Source organism: Mustela lutreola, chromosome 13 (genome assembly GCF_030435805.1).
Source record: "Mustela lutreola isolate mMusLut2 chromosome 13, mMusLut2.pri, whole genome shotgun sequence".
Taxonomy (NCBI): domain Eukaryota; kingdom Metazoa; phylum Chordata; class Mammalia; order Carnivora; family Mustelidae; genus Mustela; species Mustela lutreola.
Genome location: NC_081302.1, coordinates 5784102 through 5803184, shown reverse-complemented (window position 1 = coordinate 5803184; position 19083 = coordinate 5784102). Strand labels below are relative to the sequence as shown.

Sequence of the window (19083 nt, the reverse complement as noted above, 5' to 3'; positions counted from 1 at the left end):
CTGTCTGAATAGTTTCATAGTAAATATTGTATTTCTATGTCTTCATACTGTTTTGGGGGAAAAAGGGTTTTGTATTTTGTTTTGTTTTGCTTTGTTTTCTCACAGACTCAAGAAATCTTATTGCATTCTAAGGCTTGATTTCATTTTGAGCTCATCACGCTGAAGGATAAAAACCAATAGATTCAGATTCAAGTTCTGCCTTTATTTATCAACTCCCATCTACCGCCGAAGGAGAGCGACTCTCATGTCGGCTTCCCGAGCTGCAAAATTAGGGTAATAATAGCTTCGCTCCCCTATCTCAGCGAGATGCTGGGAGGATTAAAAAACAGCACCTTTTTAATTAGTGTGGAAACTCTGCGATTTTACGGAAGGTACGACGTTCGCACAGAGTGGTCGTGGTCTTCACGTCCTGCAGTCCGTCCGTGGAACGATCTGCTGGAGATCCAGCTGCCCAGAGAAAACACGAGCCAGAGGATCCTCTGTGTGATGGATAGGGCTGTGAAGAGTCGGTGATAATAGTATACACATTGGGCTTGGTGGGGATTTTCTCTCTAAAGAAGTTAAGTATTTTATAAATATTATCTCTTTCATCCTTTTAAACTTCCTGTGATGTGGCATTTATTACTCGCAGCTTCCAGATGGACAACTAACCGCAGAGAAATGTATGATCTTCCCAAAGGCACGTGACGGCTGCGTCTCCCTGTGCTCAGTTCAATGGGCTTTGACGGATGGAGTTGCTCATTCGTTTGCTCCCCGCCTCGGCCACTCCACAGGAAATGTGCAGAATCCTTTCTGGGTCTGACACGGCACTCGGGACATCGGCGGGTGGGGCGACAGGGATGAGTGGCAGCCTGTGACAAGCATGGAGGCCAGAAGACCAAAGAGGCGGGCACACTATGCTAGGACAAGAGTGCTCTGCTGCAGACGTGAACGTTGGGGTGATGCTGGTGGAGATGCGTATACACCTTCGGGGACACGGGGAGATGTCAGCAAGAGCTACTCGGGGACAGCCCAGCTTAACACTGGGAAGAAGGGTGTGCTGGCTGTGCGTCCTTCCAGGAGATCCGTGCAAGGGTCAGTGTGCATGCATCGGAAGACTAATAAGGGAGTGGTAAGCCATTAAGACAGTAGGTCACTGCGCAGAATGTGGGCCATTTTTCACTTCCTTTTTTATACCTTCATGTATTTTCTGGACATTTTTGCAGTAAGTTTATACTGAGTTTTTAATAAAAATAGGTCACTTGACTGATCATAAAATAGCATGTTTATTGTCAAGTGTACCAAACAGCGTAAAATAGAAGTGGTTACAATAAAAAGTAAATATTTCTTGTTGGTCTCAACTCTCAGAAATAACCACCAGAATCAATGCGTTGTAGAGAAAGCCTCATTTTTTTAATTCACCGATATGTATATATTTTTAAAAAGAGATCATCACTGAGATTCTGTCACAAAATCATACACACCTTTCCAGGTTAATATATTTCATCTTTAATGAAATATAGTTTAAATGAATATTTTAATGAAATATATTTATTTTCATTTCTTCTGACATGATTTCCCTATTTATGTCTTCGCCCACTTGCTTCTGAAGTTTTATCTTATTGTTGCTTTCCAATAGATTTTTATATATTAAGAATAGGAACTATTTGCCTATCATGTATGTTGCCACTAATTCCTAAAACAGTGTTAATGAAACAAACAAAAAAAACTTCTAAAAGAGTCCAGTTATTATTTTCAGATTTGGAAAGATAAATCACATGGAATCACTTTAAACAGGATACTAGAAGAAACAAATTGATCAGCGTTCCAAGAAATTAGAAACATGATTTTAAAAATTTTTAAATGATCTGAGAAACAGAGAAACATAGATGAATAAAATAAATAAACAAATACATGCAACAGTGATTCTTCTAAAACACATAGAAAATGTGAAATTATTTTCTGGAAGAAAGGTTTAACAACAATAGTAGATCCCGTGGTTATAACCATACATCTGCGAGGTGTTTTTAAAAAGACAATAAGCAGAGAATTGAGAAAAGAAATTATTTTAAAAGGTAAAAGAAAAGAAAATTTTTTAGAACTTGATATCAAAGACAGAGAAATGCCTGAATAAAATATTATAAAATCCAGAAAAGAAAAAAAATTCTCTATAAATTAATTTACCAAATTCTAAGTAAATCTAATAATAATCGTAATTTTAAAAACTTTTTAACATTTTCTTATTACAAATTTTGACAACTAATTCTAAAATGTATCTGCAAGAATATCTTTTGATGAGAACCACTGGAAAAGGAGGTTTATTTATTTTTTTAAAGATTGTATCAGGGGCGCCTGGGTGGCTCAGTGGGTTAAGCCGCTGCCTTCGGCTCAGGTCATGATCTCAGGGTCCTGGGATCGAGTCCCGCATCGGGCTCTCTGCTCAGCAGGGAGCCTGCTTCCTCCTCTCTCTCTCTCTCTGCCTGCCTCTCTGCCTACTTGTGATCTCTCTCTGTCAAATAAATAAATAAATAAAATCTTTAAAAAAAAAAAAAAAAAAAAAAAAAAAAAGATTGTATCTAGTTAGTTAGTTATCTTAGAGAGAGAGAGAACATATACATGAATGCAAGGGGGGTGGGAGGGGCAGAGAGGGAGGGAGAGAGAGAGTGGGAGAGAATCTCAAGCAGACTCCATGCTAAATGGCCCAGGTCTCAGTATCATGAACCACAGATCATGACCTAAGGCCAAACCAAGAGTCAGACACTTTATCAACTGAGTCACCCAGGGGCCCCAAGGGGGGTTTATTTAAAATCAAATAATATATAGATCAATGTAAGTTAAAATTGTTGTCTTATTTGTGGAGAAATAAGGAATCAGTGGAAGAAGGGGGTTGAAAGTGAGAAACTGACTTATGTATGTAAAAGATTTTATAATATGAAAAGTCACACATTTTTAAACTGAGTACTTATAAGTGGTGTTGCATAATTTGTTCTTTATTTGGAAAAACTGAAGTTGGATTCCCACTTCAAATCATATGCAACAATAAATTCTAAATGGTTAAAGGGGTAGGGAGTGAAAAAGAGAATACATGTGACAGTGAAAGATACAGGAATATTTTTCTTTAGAATTTCAGAGTATGAATGGCTTCCTATGCAAAACACAAAAGTCTGAAGCCACTAAAAAAAAAAAAAATGTGGAATTATGGTCTGAGATTAAGTATTATTAACATACAAGGTGGATTGAAGATGACCATATTTGACTGCACTTCTCCCACTGAAAGGTGAATTCTATGATCCCTCCTCCTGAATCTACATGAGCTCTTTTACTACTTGTAGAATAGAATTCTCTGAAAGTGATGCGAAACCAGTTTCTGAACCTGAGCCTTAAGAGAATGGGAGTTTCTGCTTCCTGTATCTTAAGACAGGTGTTAAGCTGGTCTGTTGTGAAAATCCAAGTCACATAGAGAAGCCACTCGTGGAGACCTTTGCCAACAGCAACAGAAGAGTCCACAGCCAACAGCTGACATCACCAGCAAGCCAGCCTTGGTATCTAGCCCATTCAAGCCTTCAGATAATTCAGGTCCCAAGTCCTGAGCTCAGTGATTCAGGTGAGAAATACCCATCCGAGCCCAGGCAACCACAGAATTGTGAGACATAAGAATTACATGTGGTCGTAAGGCACTATATTTTAGTATATTTTTTAGAGCAAGAATAGATAATTGGGCACAATTTGGTACTGCATATAGGGTGCTTCCATAAATTCTGAAATACATGACATTAGCTCTGGATCCAATGGTGGAGACAAGATGGGAGACTTTTGAGGACACTTTTTGAGAAGGTAGAAGAGCCTTGAGACAACTGTTACTGGGCCTTGATGAGAGTGAAACTAATTGTGCTGGAGGCTAGAGAAAGGTGACCCTGGTAGATAACACCATCACCAACTATAATGTGGAAATCAGGAAATATACTGAATGCACTGATGGATCTGGCTAAGGATATTTCCAATCAGAATATTGAATGTGCCAACTATTTTTTAATCATATGTGGAAAAGATAGCTGATGTAATTTTTCTTAAAAAAAACTGTTGCATTTTCAAGTTGAATTTCAAAAAAAAATAAATAAATTGAAGGCAATACTTACTGAGAGAGAAAATTAAACTATTTCTCATCCTGAGTTGCTCCAGATGTCAAAAGACTCAAAAAATAAGAAATGGCTTCAGGACAAATATGAAACCCAGAGCACTATCGGTAAAATGTGGCTTCAGAGTAATGACTTTAATAGTACAATATACTACCTTTTGGTGAGTCCTCAGAGAGTTTCATGTATATACCTAGTAGGACCTCAAATAATCCTAAGGTCACTATCCATAGATCTTCTCTCTTAGACAATAGGTACTAAATGAGTCTTATGTGCCTGCCTCAAAGACACTTCCAACTAATCAAAAAGCCTTCCAAAAATCTTAAGAATATTGTTCCACACACCTGACTCCTGACTCAAATAAATAGCTCACACTGGAAAAATGTGCGTATGGTATGGCTTTTCTCTAATGCTGTATAATTTGATCTACTAGAAGTCTACAAGCTTTTAAAGAGAACTGTATCAAAAAAAAAAAAAAAAAAAAGAGAGAGAGAGAGAAAGAGACAGGGAGACAGAGACAGAGAGTCATATTAGCTTTGACTGATGGAGTTGGGGTAGGACAAAATTAAAAGGACCTTGTATCTCCCCTCCCAAACTACAATGGGAAGAAAGAAGGCAGAGGAAACATTCAGATGTGAACAGTCTATATTTTATGGAAAAAGAAAGATGACGTGAAGGAAGAAACAAGAAACCAGGGCCCAAAGCCAAAAACCATGGAGAATCATTCCCAGGAAACAGAACAATTCAAAGAATTGGCAATACGTGCCCAGCTGGATTTCATAATTGCTATGGACCAATGACTGCCATGTGCCTCCTATTTTCCTCACTTTTGAATGGGAATGCCACTTGTGGTTTCTCTATGCCTGTCCAATATTGTATGTCTAATGTGTGTGTGGAGATAACTTGCCTCTTTGGTTCATAGGTCTTCAAATAGAGAGGCCCCACACCCAACAAGCCTCATTCACACCTGGGCCTGATTTAGATGATAAAAGCCTGAACTTTGAACTTTAATGTGAAGCTATCATGATAGAAGTGAGGTTTTAGGCAGGAGAGGAAGAGGCAGTGGTAGGAATTAGGGGAGGGCAGCAACATAAATTTTGCATGTGGGAAATTTGTAAATATGTAAATAATTGTGGTAAGAGAGTGGAGTGCGGTGGATTAAAGTGGGTCACAGTCTTTTTTAGTATTCTTCCTTCCTCCTCTCTTGAATTTGGGTAGGCTATCTGACTGCTTTGAACAATAGACTATAGCAAAAGGAATGCATTGCCACTTTTCACACCCAGGATTTAAGAGACTGGTCCCTGGGCATCCTGTCTCTTGGACCACTTGTATTAGAAAGGAGCCACCATGCCATGGGGGCCCAAACGACATGGATGGATTAAATTAAGTTAAACTCATGAATAGACACATTAACTGACAGCCCGACAGCCCCAACCGAGCCTCCAGCACAGCTCCCAGGACCAGCAACACCCACTGCCACCCTGTGTGGGAGCTTTTGTGAGATCAAGTCTTTAGATGACTCTCCTCTCAGCTACTCGACTGCAAGTACACGAAAGACTGAGCAAGACACCTCAGAGCTGTGCCCGGTCAGCTCACATAAGCATATGAGACAATATCTTGGCTGATCTCAGTTGTTATATAGATCACAAAGAATTAATACTCATAATATGTGGAGAGCTGCTGCGGTCAGTAAAAAAGAAAAAGAACTCGATACAAAAACTGGGCAAAGAATACAATAGGGTAATTCCCAGAAAAAAGTAAAATGATAAACAAGCCTATAGAAAGATGCTCATAAGCTATGAGAGAAATACAAATTAATGTAACAAGGAGACAACTGTTTTCTTCTATCTTATTTGGCACAAATTTAAATGACTGATAAATCTAGTAACGAACTATAGAAATGATCCCTGAAAGTATAGTCTTTAAATGACTGATAAATCTAGTTTGGAAAATTGATAGCTTTATCAACTAATGTGACAATGTATCTACTTTTATGGAAGCAATTAGTGTGATTTTTTAAAAGATGTATTTATTTTAGAGTGAGAGACAATGCATGAGTGGGCAGGAGTGGTCAGAGGAAGAGGGAAAGAAGCAGAGTCCCAGTTGAGCTCATACCCCAACAAGAGTTTGATCTCGGGGCGCCTGGGTGGCTCAGTGGGTTAAGCTGCTGCCTTCGGCTCAGGTCATGATCTCAGGGTTCTGGGATTGAGTCCCACATCGGGCTCTCTGCTCAGCAGGGAGCCTGCTTCCTCCTCTCTCTCTGCCTGCCTTTCTGCCTACTTGTGATCTCTCTCTGTCAAATAAATAAATAAAATCTTTAAAAAAAAAAAAAAGAGTTTGATCTCGAGACCCTGAGATCATGACATGAGCTGAAACCATTAGTCAAATAATTAACCAGCTGAACCACCCAGGGGTCCCAGATTTTTTAATTTAATTCATATGCTCTTAATATCAGCATTTCTTCTAGTACGACACTAGCCTATAGGAAACAATATATATATACACACATACACATATACATATACACATATATAACTATATCTGAACAGAGATGTTCATCGTAGCACCTTTTATAATCATTGAAACTAAAAATAATATCAAAACTATCAACCAGTAATTAATAAGTAGTGAGATATGCATGCTATATGAGGATGTAAAAGAATAAGGTATATATACATTGTTGACATGAAAGGATGTATATGATGCATTTTTAAGTAAAAAAGTTGCAGAACAACATGTATAAAGTTAAAAATGTGGATATTTGTGTACATTTGCATATATTTGCATATACATATGAAAGGGAAACTCTGGACTGATTCAAACAAATATCACCAACAATAGAAATAGAGTAGACTTTACGTTGGCAGATGACAGTGCGTGTGCTCCTGCAAGGTCAGCCTCTTCTCAATGAGCACATAGTTGAGGGTCATCCTTGACATTTCAAGATGTTCCCATCCCATCACCACCCAACAGCACACACACACACACACACACACACACACACACACACACCAGGGGAGGAGGTATGTGCAGAATATAGGCACATTGTTGTTGTTAAAGAGGAGAACAGAATTCAGGAGAGGATTTTGTAATCAGTAGACAGGGACATGTGTCTGAATGTTGAGCAAAACACACAGGAGCCAGGGGGTGGTGAAGTTTCTGAAGTGTCTTCAATCAGGTCTCACAGAGCAGGAGGGAAAGGGTTCCGGAGTCCAAGGGTGGGGTGTGGGGGCTGCAGGTCACACTTGGGACCATGGAATGGCCTCAGAGGACCCCTGGCAGAAGGAGATCTTCCAGAAGGAGTGTCCCACCCAGCAGAAGCAGATGCAGAGAATACCCCAGGCTCTGCTTCAATTCTGCTCATGTCTCCCTCTTTCTCCAATACAATGAAGTATAAAGGATAAAGGACTATATTTACATATAACCTTTAGCCCAGATACAGCTTTCGCAACTTATAAAACACCTAATAACCAGAATGATTTCCTCTCATAGTCTTCCTTGGTATGCTTCCAGGCTGTAGACCTTCTCCATCATCCTGTCCCCTGCCCTCTTGCCCCCGACAGGCCTATGTGGGGCCATAAAGTACACCCAAGATTAGCTCCTGAAGGTCAACCCAATGAGAAGGTGATAAGCTTGAAGTTTAACTGACTTGAACTTTTCCTTCTACAACAAAAAGGAAGAGCACATCAGGACTTAGATCCTTACAAGATGGTCTCCCCAGAAATGGATCACCTCACTCCTAATCCAGTCCTCCTGCTTTTAGATTTGACCCAGCACACATCAACCCCTTTAAATCTACCCCAACAGAAACACCCCCTTTATGGAAAATACCAGTCATAGAAGGCCTTTTCAAGGGTTGTTTTGTCTCCATGCTCACGAGCGAGGATGGGGTCCTCTCATTCTGGATGAGTCTTTCACCATGATAGCTGCATGACTCTCTTATTTAGCAACCTACTAGTTAAATTCATGTGTTAAAGTATTAAACATGGAGACAGCATCACCTAATTTTACCTTGGGGAGAAAATGGAGTATTTCTGCTCCTATCAAATCTCTGGCTTCAATGAGGAACTCCGTCCCCTGCCCTGTGCAGCCTGCAGCCTCCCAGCAAAGCCACACCAGCTTCTCCCGGTGGCTCGTCTGCAGCCTGGAGCAATGACACCACAGCAGCTACCATTACATCGCATGTACCTGGGGGCCCTCTCCAACGTACGCCGGGAGTGGTCTGCCAGCTCCTGTCACCATGTAACTATCACAGAGCCCTTGTACACCGTGACAAATGTGATTTCTCCTTGGCTATGACACAGCCCGTTCAGGCAGTGACTGTTTGTAGGTAGAGATCTTAGTCCCCGGTTTCATTCCCACAGCTTCCTTCTATTTTAGTGCTCCATTTGGCCCGCAGAACCCAACCATGCCCGTAGAATTCCCACAGGGTTTTTGCAGCGAGGCAAACCTACTCCCACTCCTGAATTAATGAAGCCCTCTCGCTGTCAGTGGAGCTTAATGGACTTCACCACCCCGTGGATTTTCACACCCAGAACAGAAAGTCATACAAAGGTAACTTAATTCAAGGGTGACCTTTGAGTTCACCGCCTGGCAGTGTTGTAAATCTTGCTCAGTGGCAGCTTTATTCCTTGGCCCATGATTTCCATAGGCGGCTTCACCTTCTGTGTGGCGATGACTTATAAATGGCTGCAAAAATGTTACCTCTGTCTAAAATGGGTGACCGGCGTTGCACTTTATCAACCCTGGTGATAACTTAGCCTTATTCATTCCCCAAATCTAACGTTTTGCAAGACTATCTTTCAAAAAGATGGTGTTCCCATGGTACATAGTATTTCAAGCAACTAGAAAGAAAAATAACTTCTATCCTGTCCCCTTCATTGAGCCACCATTATTGGTTACTTTCTAAGGCTTAAAAAGTGCCAAACTCGGGGCTTTTCTTTACTTTTTAATTTTTCTTCCTATCCTCTTAAGTCATTCCGTAATCATTATAATTCTCATCTTTAAAATTAAATGCAAATGTGTCAGGTGAGTTTGAGATGAATACAATCTCCACAGTGGAGGTGGGTGATTAAGAATAGGGTTTCATGGGTCAGATACGAACCGGGAGGAAACCGGGAACCCCAAACTGTCCCTGCTTCATTCCCTTTCTCCACAGATGAGGCTGATTACTTGCCTTTTGTGAAACATCGAGGAAATACAGGTGCACCACAGTGAACAGTGAATTGTCTGCCTCTTGAGATGTTCCCGGCTAGTGGGAGAGACCATCGAGTTTAAGAAGAATTGCAATATTTTGTTCTACTAGCTCTGAGTACCTGTGTGATGTGTTTGGGCAGCAAACAGGAGAGGCAAGCAGAAGGGGCAGCACACTGGAGCTGTATGTCCAACACCCAGCCTTCTGTGTTGGGAGACAGCCTCCTTCACCCTGAGTGCTGCTCGGCGACCCTCCTACCTCCTTCCCTTCCACCCCAGCCACGGGCGAGTAACGGGAATGACCCCCATCCTTCTGGCCCGAGTGACTGGTTCCGAATGAGCACATGACACAAAGTGGACCGATCAGAAACACTTCTTGAGAGTCTCTTCCCAGATGCTGAAACAGAAAAGCCAACATGATAGTCAGTAAATGTACATTTGTATTGGGTGTCTTTGAATCGGGTTTTGTTCACCTACAGTTGAACAAATCCTGACTGGCACAGAGGCATTTTACGAAGAGAACAAGAGTGATAGCAAGAGTGACACATTCGTGATACAGCAGATACAGAAAAGGGACACTTACACACTCCTGTTCCACCCCACCATTTGACCATGGTATTTTGATATTTTGATGCTGCCATTTTAACTCTGTTTTATTTCTCTCTGTTCTGCCAAAACACGGACTGTAAGTATGTGGTGGACAAAATTATAGGATATACATAAAAAATAGATGATCAACACAATGGATCGTCTGACCATTCAGGACCATCTTGGAATACCTGTGAGAATTGTTTAATATAGTCTCCTGAATTAAATGAAGATACACGTAATAAGGTTTTCATTCAATTCATAATGAAAAATATTGAAAATGATAATGAACAAAATTTAAAAATTTAATAAGGGCTCAACTAAACATGGTAAAATTTAATCTAAAAATTTCGCCAAGAGAAAAACAGAGCTGGTAGAAATGACAGGTACAACATAGATCTTACAATAGGAGAAAATTGAATTAGAAATCTTAATTTTGTAAAATAATGTTCTAAGTACTCTGATACAGAGATGCCTGATTAACAAATCAAATATCAAGTATAAAAATTCACTATAGAGATAATTTTCCCAAAGAGATTATTTCAATTAAACTAAAAGATTCAGAATAAACTGTATACAATTCAATTGTGCTACATAAACATTTAGACAAGCAATCGTTTGGTTTACTGTATCAGCAAAAGAAAACAATCCCTTGATCAAAATCTCACCTTGAAGTTAATTCAGTGGGATTAGAACCTATTGATTCCATATGTACATCAATTTGGTTGACTCGTACACTACGAGGGGGAAAGTATCAAAAAACGAAGCCATAGAAGCAGGAGGATACAGATTACAAAGGATCAGGCACGCCATGCTAGAGGCTTTGACTTTATCCTGAAGACTATGAATCACTTTAAAAAGGGAGTAACCCGATCAGCTCTTCGTCAAGTCAAATCCCTCTGGTAGCTTCGCGGAGGGGGAACTACAGATGAGTGAGATCCAAGGCAGGAAGACTAATAAGGATCTGATCCAGTAATCCCAGCAGGACTTAGCGAATGTCCCAGTCTAGGGAGGGGCAGAGGGAACAGAGGAAAGGCACGAGGTGCAAGCGCTTTTTTGTCCGTAAATTTGACAGGACTCAATGACTAATTCAATGCGAGGAGGAGCAAGAATGAAAAATCACTGCCAGGATTCCAGTCTGCGCATTTGGACAGCTTTCACCAGGAAAGAAAATAAAATAAGAGTAACGGTTCTGGTGAGGTGATGAGTTCATCTCAGATGGCCGCGTGTGAGGTGAATGGAGATTCCCCTCCGTCAGCCTCCCCCTGCTGCTCAGGAGGGAGGTGTGGGCTTGAAGGGACACGGGGCCGTGTATCTGCCTGTACTTTATAGAGACAGCCAGTTCATCCACCAAGACCAAAACAACGAAAACAGAATTAAGAGGGGAAACCTGGTTTTTGTTTATCTTGTTCTTAAATTAATAGCCGTGTAGAGCTCAGTGTGCTTTGTGTATTTGAATCGCTGAATCTTCATGAGAAACATATGAAACATCTTTCTGACAGATGAAGAAACTGAGGCCCAGATAGATGAATTATTCTGTGAATGGCAACACATACAGTAAATGGCTCAGACCCGTGTGATCTGGTCTCGGTCTGTGTTCTCACCAGGAGGATGTACTGTCCCTCACTGTGTTGAATACCACACAGAAGGGACAGAAAAAAGACATCCAAGAGAAATAAAGCAGAAGTCATCGTTGAGGAAGAAAACGGGAAAAGCAGTGGGGGGGACGTCCCAGACTTCAAAGAAGGCATGAGTTTTAAGGAGAAAGTGAACAAGAATACAGTATCTAAAAGTGACCTTGAATGCCAAGAGATGACAAGTGGTCCCTAAGATACGATGCGCGGCCTCTCCTGTATTTTCTTTTCTTTTTTTTTTTTCCTCCTTTTTTTTTTTTTTCTCTCCTGTATATTCTGTGGCAAGTTAGGGGCACAATCTATAAGACAGTAGACGGAGAAGAGAAAGGGCATGAGGAATTAGAAATGATAATAAGCACAAGAGCGCCTGGGTGGCTCAGTGGGTGAAAGCCTAAGCCTTTGGCTCAGGTCATGATCCCAGGGTCCTAGGATCGAGCCCCGCATTGGGCTCTCTGCTCAGCAGGGAGCCTGCTTCCTCCCCTCTCCCTGCCTGCCTCTCTGCCTACTTGTGATCTCTGTCAAATAAATAAATAATTTTTTTAAAAAAATGATAAGCACAGAAAACTCTGTCCTTACCTTCATAGCCAAGTTTCTTTAGAGAGGTGATACTGGTGAAGAAAGACCCAAGGTCCATTTACATTGTAACAAGAGAGAAGGACACGAGAATGTTTGATGAGGGCAGCCAGAAAGAAAAGAGAGCCCATGTGGGAGGAGCTTATGCTAAGTCATTTTCCTTTTATACCGGAAGTTGGAGAGAAGACTACTTTCCAAGGTAAATGGTAAATGCAGAGCTAGATTTTGGGTTGTTTTTATTTGTTTTGTGTTTTCAGAGAGGGAGAGAAGGTAGGGAGGGCAGAGAGAGAGAGAGAATCTTAAGCAGGCTCCACGTCCAACATGGAGCCCGAGGTGTGACTCGATCCCACAACCCTGAAACTATGACCTGAACCAAAATCAAGAGTCAAATGCTTCACCAACTGAGCCACCCAGGTGCCCAAGGGCTAGAGAATTTAAACAGAATACCAAAGAACTGAAACAACTTGTGAAAATTAGGAGAAAGAATAGACTAGAGATGTTTCCCTGAAAGTGATAGCACCCTCTGATACTGAGAGGGCAACCATACGTCATGGTTAGCAAAGGATAGTCCCAGTGGAGACCTATTGGGTTCATATCATTGTTTCTCTTTCAAAAGGGTCTCTGTTTAGAGGTTATGGAAACTGTAATATTAGGAGATGTCTTTAAAAAGAGACTTACAATAAATGCTCATTCTAAGAATGGAGGAGATTTCTTATATAGAGTGTGATCTCAGTGAGAACTGACAGGACAACCTTCTACATGTTGACTTCTAAGCAATTTAGAGCAAAATTTATGGCATGCTCCAAGCAAATATATAGAATTTTGGCATATCTTTTGTGTTGTGACCTTATCAATTTTATGTCTGCAGTACTTTACTTTTCAATCCTTAAATTTCCATGGTCTGTCATTTTAATATTTGTTATTTTATAAAATATACATAGATATGTAAAATACTGTAAATCCTTTCTAGAGCTAGAGGTTCTGTTCAGCCTCTCATTCATTCATTTTTTTCCCATTTCTTAAAATTAGTAAGTAGGACAATATAAAATGTGGAGCTGTGAAAAAAAAATCAACTGAGATATTGTTATCATTTCAAGTTTCAGAAGAACTTTCTAATGCGTTAAAGAAAAATTAACTGGAAATAAAAATGTGGCCCTTATGGTTTGATAAAGTGATGGGGACAAGAATCATGACCAGATTCTAATGGCCATTTGCTGAGCTGAAATGGGGAGTTATGGCAGATACTACCTGTTTTCTATAAGCGTCCTCTTGCCCTTTTTTCCTCGGTTTATAGAAACCCAGTTTGTGGGGGAAAGTGTGGCTCTCTCCCACTCCCAAAACATGAAGGAAAAGTGATTTAAGTCACCTAAGCCAAGTGTGCTAATTCTGCTTCACTTGGCCTGTGCCTTGCTTAGGACCAGATGCATGTTTCCATGCTGACAAAGTAGGGAGATGTCATTTGGGCACCTTCCTGTAAAGATGTTTCTCCCAATAAGAAGAGAACTGCTGTCCTATCCCACAGACATCCCTCTCTGCAGGACACATTGTCTTCCTGCCTTAGATATGGTTGTGGAAGTTCATGATATTTGTAGCAGCTATGAGGACACCATCTCATGTGAAGAAATCAGAGCCGCCTTTGTCTAAGTCAAGTATTAGCACTTCCACCTGAAAGCATCTTGACCGCTGTGCAAGCCTTCTAGATAGAACACCAAAAATCAGTCCAGGGGTTTCTGGAGGATCAGGCAACTAAATAAATAATACATTCTTCAAGAATTGTTTTAAAGAAAATAATTGTATATTGGACTTGCCTCAAGACAAAACCCTTGGTGGTAGATTGATAGTTGTGTTAAATTTTCCTTTCGCCTTTCTCCATTTTTAATTTGTTGTGTTCTCAGCACATTCTACTTTGGTAATCATAAAAGGAAGCAAATACTATTTATAAATAAGTAGAGTCCCCCACATCATCATTTCAACAGTGGGTGATGAACACCAGTGAAGAACCAAAACCAGGATGGGTCCAACCAGAAAACCTGAATTTGAGAGGATATTTTCCCAGACTCTGGTCACAGAGGAATGCAAGGCACAGCTAGGCTGATGGGTGCACATTTACCCAGGACGTTCCACACAACATGGCTTTAAAGTGGTGCTATTGGCGTTCACTCTTCTTCCTCTCCATTTGGTTGTATAATTTCTACATCTGGGACTGACCGTTTTACTCTTCCTTTCTTTGTATGCAGCTTATTCTCAGTCAATGAACAAAATCCTCTGCAATCTCTAACTGGAGCCTCTTAACATACTAAAAGTATAAAAATAGTTTGTTTTGTCATGGCTTCATCAAACATCGTATCTGTTAAACACCTATCAAGTTGTTTCATATGAGAAGCCTTAACTAGTCGTGAAGGTAAGTCATATTTCAGTGTGTTTCTTCCCACCCACTCTCTTTCAGTCTACTGAAATGTACTGAGTAAAAGACAGTGGTCTGCCTTTAAACCACCAGACACATAATGAGATCACAATATGGCCCTCATGACCATTTGAAGGCTCATTAGGTGACACCATCTGAGGAATTCTGGTATTACTGTCACTTTCGAAGTAGAATATAGGGCTCAAACAAGACCTATGGGTCCTTCCAAATTGATGATTCTTTAAGCAATATAGTTTTTAAACAATAGTTTTCAGGAATTTGTACACTACATGTTTAGAAATGGTCTTTCCATAAAATCCTTAAACTGAAAATAGAATTTTCAAATGAATACATAGGCAATCAATAAAATATCACATTATTAATTCACCTGATAACACAATGATACTTTTTATATTATAATATTAAACTAGTGAAGGAGAAGATAGCAGAGGGGGGTAGCCTTTCATTTAAATTGGTGCTTGAGCTTTGCAATTACTTCAAATGTCATTGCTGATATTTGAAGAGCTTTCCAGTGGAATTTTTCTCAAGTTGGGTATTTGACTGATATGATTAACCTTAGGCCCCATCTTGATACTGCTAGACCATATGATGAAAAAATTAATTTTATCTTACAATGTGTTCCAGACTTGCAACTGATAAGGAAACTAAAATCAAAGGATTGTTCTGGGACAAAGATTATGGTAGCAATGATTAATTTTTAGATCATGAACAGTTCTTTGTTACTAAATTGGTTCATTTTTGCAAAACTCTTCTTCAAAAATACGTTAAAGCAAATAAAAATATGCCATCAGTTTTGAAATATTTAGTAAGGAAAACAGGAAAAGTTTTTTTTCAAAATCTGTCATTGCACATTATATTCATTAATAAAGGACAATATAATAGAATACGGTATACACAAGACATTTGTCAGGAAACCAGTTTATTTAGTTCTTGCGGCTAAAAAGATCTTTGGAAAACATTTAAGTTTTTAAAAGTTTCCTCATAAAATTCCACATAAATATTTATTGATGCTCTCCTCCATTTATGATCATTATGACCTTGCAGGGCCTGAGAAGACACTTCTAATTTATTTTCAGCAGCACCAATAGGCCGAGGCAGAACACAACTCTATATACTGACGGTCCCCAATTTACCATGGTTCAACTTGGGATTTTTCAGCTTTATGATGGTTCAAAACCAATATGCATCTAGTAGAAACCATTCTTGGAATTGTGAACTTGGATTTTCTCCTGGGCTACCAATATGTGGTTTGATCCTCTCTCCTGGTGCTGAGCAGGTTAATCCCAAGGATAAACAAACCTTCTGTCCCCATACAGTCATTCCGTTTGCTTTCAATCCAGTGTTCAAGAAAGTACATGAGATATTCAATACTTTGTTATAAAACAGGCTTTGCATTAGTTGCTTTGCCCAACTGCAGGCTAATGGAAGTGTTCTGAGCGTATCTAAGGTAGGCTAGGCTAAGCTACAGTGTTCAGTAGGTGGAGTATAGAAAATGTATTTTCAGCTTTCAATATTTACAACTTGTGATGGTTTTATAACAATGCAACCCCATCATAAATCAAAGGAGCTATGTAATGTTAACTGATTTTATATATATATATATATGTATATATATACATATATATACACACACATACATATATATATATATATATGAACAGTTCACTGAGTGTCAGAGTTTCTGTATTTCTTATTTGAAAAGTTTCCTTTTGATTAGTCTAAAACCCAAAAAAAGTTCATTTTGGTTTACTAGGGAACTCTGTCCAAGGAACCTAAATAAAGAACAAATGTTGGAAATTTGGAAATAAAACAGGACTGTTGAGAAAAGAATGGTGTGAAAATTAACTGGCTTTCTGGACTAACAGTATTTCTCCAAATAACACAACTACTGACAAATTACAGATCCAACTGTGGGTATTAAATTCTCCCACAATCACACAATGTTACTTTATCTTCCAAGGAGAGAAGCAATCTTGTAAAACATGACGATTAAAGTAGTATAACAGAACTCAATAGTATTTAATACCTATGTCTTCAGAAGGGTGTGTTTTAGAAATTTTGATCATAATGCAATCTGCTCAAAGCTGTTAAAGTATGGATAATTTCACTCAATTTTCCAGTAGGTTTCTGCCTTGAATAAGTAAATAGTGGGTAATGGTTTGTGTCAAAGTCCTTGCAACACTCCATTAAACATAGAGCATGACAATCTGATCAGATGTCTCTTTTATAGTCAGAAACTGACTTGTGACTTTGTGAGTTACTCAGCTACATCAGGTCACATCAAAAGTCTCGTCTTTTCATCTTGCCCAAATCCCTGATGGTTTTACATCTGACACGTTTTGAATCTCAGCACTGTGACCTTACTCTTCAACCGGCATTTGATATAGTCTGAGTACTGCTATTGAAATAATATGAAGTTATTATTTAGGGAGCTGAATTGACAAGCAAATAATATCCACATTAATAGAATTTCAAAAAAATTATTAAGATTTTATTTATTTATTTGAGAGAGAGTGAGCACAAACAGGAGGAGCGGCAGAGGGAAGGGGAGAAGCAGGGTTCCTGCTGAGCAGGGAGCCCAAGGCAGGGCTTGATCCCAGGACCCCAGGATTATGACCTCAGCTGAAGGCAGATGCTTAACCAACTGAGCCACATAGGTGCCCCTAGAATTTCAAAATTTTACACTATTGTCTATCAGTGTCTAGCCCAAAAAAATCACAATTTTGTTTCGACATCAAATCATCAAAAACTTTAGTCTGTTATTCAACCCTGAGAAATAAATAAATTCAATATTTGAGTACTTGACTACATAAACTCATATAAAATATAACCAACACCAGATAGTGCAAATGTCAAACCTACCTAAGTATTGCATCAAATAATTAGATGTACACTTTATATAAACCCAGCCTGGATTTATATAATTCATTGATTATATCACTGTTGGAAATTCATTGCTGATATTAATTTTTGAGTAAAGTTCTCAGTCACCAATTACAAACCATTTCATGAGACACTGACTGTAACTGGATTTTTATTATTTATTAAAATTATATGTACAGATATTTGGGACTTCCTGAGTCCTAGGTGATGACTCTAAAACTGTGTATTAAGTTTCCTCAGATTCTAAAAATTTATTTCACATCTACTGTTTAACACATATTTGTTTCATTTAGGGATTGTTGTGTGCAAGGTTTGTAGGATCTAGACATTTACTGTTCACTTTGTTCGCAAGCCTGGGAATCAGAGAGTGTGTTACAAATTTACATCGATGAATCTGAGGTCCAGAAACTGTGCGTTGGGGCTTTTCAAAAAACAGAACTCTCAACCATCTTAATGTTCTTGCAGTCCATGCCAATCACCAAAGAACCAGAGATCGCTAAGACCGGAAGGGTTCTTAGTGATTCTGCATCTAAAGGTTCATGGGAAACCTGTGATCCTAGCTTCTAGTCTTTCCTCGAAAGACTAATTCATTTAGAATATGTCCATGGAGGCAAGTTATTATTTTGGTTCACTTCACAAAAATTGTCATCCCTGTGTTGCATGCTTGGCTTGCAATATGTTTGACTAACTCTTTGATGTTAATATTTCAACCTATTTTGCATGACAACTTTCAACTATTTCCATAAACTACCCCTGTAACCCCTAATCCTTTTCCTTTCTAATTAAATTTCTCCAGTTCTTCCTGTCACTTCATATATGGCATCGATTCCAGACCTCCTGCCATCCTGGTTAGTCTGCTTTGATTTTTTTCCCCCTTGATGTGTAATTGTTTGTGTTTAATGTTTTCTTATTGAGATAATAATCCTACATACAACGAAGCACAAACGTCTCCAACGGAGAGCTCAATAAATGTGCATACATCACTAGAGTTTTGTTTTTTAAGCCCACAAAAATAGAATGTTATAAAAACTCCTAAGTATCCTACAGGTAAAAACTACTATCATCTAGTTACCATTCCGCTATTGATGGAAAGATAGATCCTGTCTTTTGTCTTTCTTTTCTCTTCTTCCTCCTTTGTTCCTTGCTTCCTATCCCTCGCTCCCCTGCCCTTTATTCCTATATATTGTTTTTATGGATCCAAAGAGGTAATTGCTTTAACTTTCAGAATTCTCAATTCTCAATGTGGTGGGATGAATGGAACCTTCTGGAACCCCGCCAGTAATTCATTTAGAATATCCTTAAAATATTAAAGTTTTGTCCTTTGAAAAACAAAGGTCTTCTTCTTCAGAATGCTGATTTTCTTGACTACAAAGAAACAATGAAGTTTCCTGAATTTAAATCCAAATGGTTTGGGTGAAATCTTTTTAATTACTCATGATCATTAGTTCTAAACTTCCAGAATCATTCTGTTTAAGCTAAATGGCCTCATACAGGATTTCAGCCTTCTGTGGCTTTTGTTGCTATAACGTGGTTGAAGGTTACCACCGCCATAAGCATTGGTTGGTATGCTTCATGTTAATTTGGCCCCGTTAATACCACATCACTCTGGAGTAGCCCATCTACTGAAGCCCATCTACTCTGGAGTATTCAACTGGTATTAATATAATGTGTTATA

General features: G+C 39.2%; 1 pseudogene; it reads right to left on the bottom strand.

The window, feature by feature from the left end:
- Positions 1–5940: 5940 nt before the first annotated feature.
- Positions 5941–6035, bottom strand: LOC131814252 (small nucleolar RNA U3; annotated as a pseudogene).
- Between the last annotated feature and the right edge of the window lie 13048 nt (positions 6036–19083).